This window comes from Apis dorsata, unplaced genomic scaffold (genome assembly GCF_000469605.1).
Source record: "Apis dorsata unplaced genomic scaffold, Apis dorsata 1.3 scaffold_93, whole genome shotgun sequence".
Taxonomy (NCBI): domain Eukaryota; kingdom Metazoa; phylum Arthropoda; class Insecta; order Hymenoptera; family Apidae; genus Apis; species Apis dorsata.
In genome coordinates, this window is record NW_006263391.1 from 178,114 (window position 1) to 183,385 (window position 5,272).

Genomic DNA, 5,272 nt, shown 5'->3' on the forward strand with positions numbered 1-5,272 from the left:
GTAAGATTTCTCAAGATACTTTCAAAACCTATCCGAAAAAATATATTATTATGGGCAAGTCTTGAAAATACGTGGAATTGATAAAAAAGAATAACCATAAGCATAAATGAAGACGAAAGCGAGGAAGAGTTTGACAATATAAATAAAATTGAAGACAGTTCTGACGACAGTGGGAACGAAAATTATCGCGTAAAAGAAAAAAAATGCGTATTATTGAAAGCGAGAGTGAAATAAAAGATGTCGATAATGAAGAAAATACCGCGAAAACATATATAACCCCCTTCATGTGTTTTATAATTGTTTTTAGATTTGGTAGCCATCAATGCCTGGATTATTGTACAAACAGAGTAAAATTGGATTACTGGAGTAAAATTCAAAAGAATTTTCTCTTTCAATTAGCTGAAGAATTGGGCAGTGACCATCATTATGAAATAGCTTCGATTCATCTAACTATATTTGTATTAAATCTAAAGAGTATTACAGAAAGTATACATTCAAGATAGAGTTTACAATGTAAAACATCGAAGACAACGATAAATAAAAATCTATTTTAAAATAGATTTTAAATAAATAATTTACAAAAAAATTGCATTTTAATATATCCGTTATAAAAAAACGAATTTCAGTGAAAAAAGGTATATAATCGATGTGAATCTAATATTAAATAATTGGATGTATAGTAAGTTTAGAAATTAACCATCGATGATTCTTCCCTTCTTCATTCTTTATTTTAATCAAAGACAGAGGCCAGATGTAAAGTAAAATTTTTCCAATATGGCGACGATATTTATTTATACTTGATTTTTTTAAAATGATTCCTAACCTCTTTAATCTTATGAATATATAGAAACTATATTTTAGTTCAAGTTGATGGTCAGTGGTAATAAAAATATTATTACTTCAAAATTTTCGAGTTTTGCAAGAATAAAATAAAATGAGGTTAGTTGAATGATGTTGAAATTGACGATGGAGAGAAGGAGAATGAAAATAGAGAAGAGATAAGAATAAGAAAGGCGAAAGATATCGAAACAATGTTTTATTATACTTACCCTAACAAGAGAATGCATCTATCACGTATTAAACACATACACTTTAACATCCGACAAATTTTCTACCTTTGCACATCTAAAGCTACATAAAAGCTTTACACGCGTGTGAAATCATTTCAAATTCATTCAAATTCATTTCAAAGCTGAGAACGTGGAGTTGTCGATTCGACCGGAAGTGGAGGAAGGATTAAAATGACGCGACGAATCGAATTATCTTCTCTATTTCGGTCGATCGAAAGATTTGGACACTTTCTTCTCGGTCGATAAAGAAGGGCGGGAAATGGTGGTTGTTGGATCGAGGGTGGCGCAAATTACCTCTTTAACGAAAAGGTAACCGATTCCTCACTCGAGTTGGAGGAGTTGGTGGAAAGATGGAACGGTCCCAGGAGGGGATGGCGATATCCTCTGGTGGTGGTGGTGGTGGTGGGTTAGCGACCGTCCACGTCCAGGCGGGCCAAGTGACAAATAGATGTACGCGGGCCACCGCACGATTTACTCTTCGGCGAAGGGATAAAAGCTTGCTGACAAAATCCTGCTGTGACAGCGGATCCCGACCGACGTCTCAGGACCGTGTTGCTTCTCTCCCGCGACTAATCGCCCCGTTGTTGAAATAAAAGAAAGGAAAGGAAAAAAATATAAATGCCCGCGAAAAATCTCCTCTTCCCAGGCGATGTCGACGGCTACGACTTTCCGTCGAGACTTTGCTTCCTCGTTTTGTACATCTTGAAATGAAAAAGAATTAATCCTGCAAAGGATGAATCTTTGTCCAATGATAAAACTTTGAATACGCGATATTTTGTTCGAACTTTTGATCTCGAGAGTTGGAAAATTTGGACAATTGTCCAATTGTAAATACAGAAAAGAAAGACTCTTTTTCCTTTTATAGATCTTGAAATGAAGAAGAATTAATCGTGCAAAGGATGAATCTTTGTCCAATGATAAAACTTTGAAGATGCGATATTTCATTCGAATTGAATTTTTGATCTTTTTGAAAATTGGAAAAAAATTTGAACAATTGTCTAATTGCAAGTATAGAAAAGAGAGTTGCCTTGTGAAAAAAGATCGTATATGAATCTATCCAATGATAAAATTTTGAAGATGCGATATTTTATTCGAATTTTTGATCTCGAGAGTTGGAAAATTTGAACAATTGTTTAATAGCAAGTACAAAAAAGAGAGTTGCCTTGTGAAAAAGGATCGTGCTAGATGAATCAGGATGAATCTATCCAATGATAAAATTTTGAAAATGCAATTTTAATTGAAGTTTTCGGAATTTTTGATCTCGAGAAAGCTCCTTGGAAAATTTGAACAATTCTAATAGTATAGTTTTTAAAAAAAGAGAGTTGCTTTGTCTTTTTCCTTTTATAGATCTTGAAATGAAAAAGGATGCAAGATGAATCTTTATCCAATGATAAAATTTTGAAAATGCGATTTTTATTGATGTTTTCGAGGGATTTTTGATCTCGAGAAAGCTCGTTGGAAAATTTGAACAATTATCAATAGCAAATAAAGAAAAGAGAGTTGCTTTGTGAAGAAGAATCGTACAAGAATGAAATTTTGAAGATACGATATTTTATTCGAGTTTTCGAAAATAAAATGGAATTTTTGATCTCGAGAAAGCTCCTTGGAAAATTTGAACAATTGTCTAATTGCAAGTACAATTTTCAGAAAAGAGAGTTGCCTTGTGAAAAAGAATCGTGCAAGATGAATTTATCCAACGAAATTTTGAAGATGCGATATTTTATTCTTATTGAAGTTTTCGAATTTGAAATTTTTGATTTCGAGAAAGCTCGTTGGAAAATTTGAACAATTCTAAATAGTTATAATAATATAGTTCTCAGAAAAGAGAGTTGCCTCGTCTTTTTCGTTTTATAAATTTTGAAATGAAAAAGGTGTAAAGTAATAAAATTTTGAAAATGCGATTCTTATTGAAATTTTCGAGGGATTTTTGATCTCGAAAAAGCTCATTGGAAAATTTGAACAATTGTCTAATTGCAAGTACAGATCTCAAAAAAAAGAGTTGTCTTATAAAAAAAAAAGGATTATGCAAATCTATCCAACGAAACTCATTGAAGTTTTCGAATAAAGAATTTTTAATTTCGTTGGAAAGCTCGTTGGAAAATTTGAACAATTGTCTAATAATACAGATCTCAAAAAAAAGAGTTGTCTTATAAAAAAAAAAAAATCGTGCAATGAATCGAATAAAGAATTTTTAATTTCGTTGGAAAGCTCGTTGGAAAATTTGAACAATTATCTAATAGCAAATACAGATCTCAGAAAAGAAAATTGCCTTATAAAAAAGTATCGTGCAAGATGAATCTATCCAACGAAACACATTGAAGTTTTCGAATGAAGGATTTTTAATCTCAAGAAAATTGCCTAATTGCAATTACAGATCTCAGAAAAGAGAGTTACCTTGCAAAAAAAGAATGAATCTATCCAACGAAACTCATTAAAGTTTTCGAGTGGAATTTTTAATCTCGAGAAAGCTCGTTGGAAAATTTGAACAATTGTCTAATTGCAAGATATCAGAAACAAGAGCTCCCTCTTTTTCCTTTTATAGATCTTGAAATGAAAAAAAAGAATCGTGCAAGATGCATCTTTGTCCAATGATAAAACTTTGAATATGCGATATTTTATTCGAATTGAATTTTTGATCTTTTGAGAGTTGGAAAATTTGAACAATTGTCTAATTACAAGTACAGAAATTTGCCTCTTTTTCCTTTTATAGATCTTGAAGTGAAAAAAGGATCGTGCAAGATGAATCTATCGAATAAAAAGCTCGATAAAAAGCTCAAAAGTGAATTCAAAAATATATTTCCTAAAATATATTTTAGCAAGAGTTGTTTTCAATCTATTAACTCATTCGATTGTCGAATCAATTCGAGGTTGAAATTTCGAGGTCTCTCTCGAGGTGAAGGAGGAGGGAAGAGCAACGGATGTCCAGGATCGCGTGGAGGATCAAGGGAGCAAAAGTTTATCCCAAATGCATTATCTTAATGAATTAGAGGCCCAAGTTCAATTAACTTTAAGAATCGGGTGACGTATTTAATTTCCTTGGAATAACGAGAGTCCTCCTTGGGGGAGGGAGAGAAGAGGGGAGGAAGGAGACTTATTTTGTGTTGAGAGAGGGACACTGTTTTTGAAACTTATCCAACCCTGCGAGACTTATTTTGGAAAATCGAGTCGTTCGTGTGTTTTCTCGTTTTCTCTTAACTCATTCAATTTAATAGAATTTAAAATTGTGGGAGAAACAAAGAATCGTGGATTGAAACGAAGATGCTCGATGGAATTTTTTTTTTTATTCAATATCGTGTAGAAGCATTTTTCCAAGCTTTTTATGAAGCGAGCTTGTTTTGCAACATTGGTAAATAAATATCTTGAGAGAAAAATAATGAATTATTCCAGAAAAAGTAACGATTCAACAGCGAATATTTTATTCAATATCATTTTTAACATTTTTCGAAGCTTTTTAAAGTGATGTTGAATTATAATATTAAACTAAGATAAATTAACATAAAATTATAACATAAACATAAACATAAAATTAATATAAATATAATGTATATATAACATAAAATTAATATTAAATTAATATAAAAATATATCTTAGAATTTGAATAGTTTGATACTTATGAGGGAATAGGAGAGATAGCAGTGCCAATGATCAAAATTTTCATAATAAAAGATGCCAAAGATGGATTCTCAAAATTTTTACAACGCAAAATAATAAATTTTCCAAAAAAGTAGTGATTCAACAATATAAAATTTTGATTCGAAGATAGTTTCGAATACTTTATTCAATATCGTAGCATTAAAAATGAGCTTGAATTATATACAACATTGATAAAAATATCTTTCTTCAATTTGGAGGATAGTTTCGTAATATTTATGACGGAATAGGAAAAATAACAGTGTAAATGACCAAAATTTTCATAAAAGATATCAAAGATAAATTCTCAAAATTGTCACGATAACGCAAAATAATAAATTTTCCAAAAAAATGTATTCGATTCAACGATGCAAAATTTAGAAAAAGAAAAATTCAAACGCTCGATAGAATTGGATTCGAAAAATTCGAAAAATATTCGAAGATCATTGCGAATATTTTATTCAATATCGTAATATTAAAAATGATCATAACTTATACGCAACATTGATAAAAAGATATTTTAGATATCAAAGATGAATTCTCAAAATTTTCACGACAACGCAAAATAATA

The 5,272-nt window shown here is 30.9% G+C and overlaps 1 long non-coding RNA gene across 1 annotated transcript in view; it reads left to right on the top strand.

Moving 5' to 3' along the window:
- The window catches only part of LOC116185079, a 9,733-nt gene that overhangs the window by 1,916 nt on the left and 2,545 nt on the right, over positions 1–5,272 (top strand). Inside the window, exon 2 of the long non-coding RNA XR_004149832.1 lies at positions 2,371–2,374. This is a non-coding gene — a long non-coding RNA (uncharacterized LOC116185079). The remainder of the gene's footprint in view (positions 1–2,370; positions 2,375–5,272) is intronic.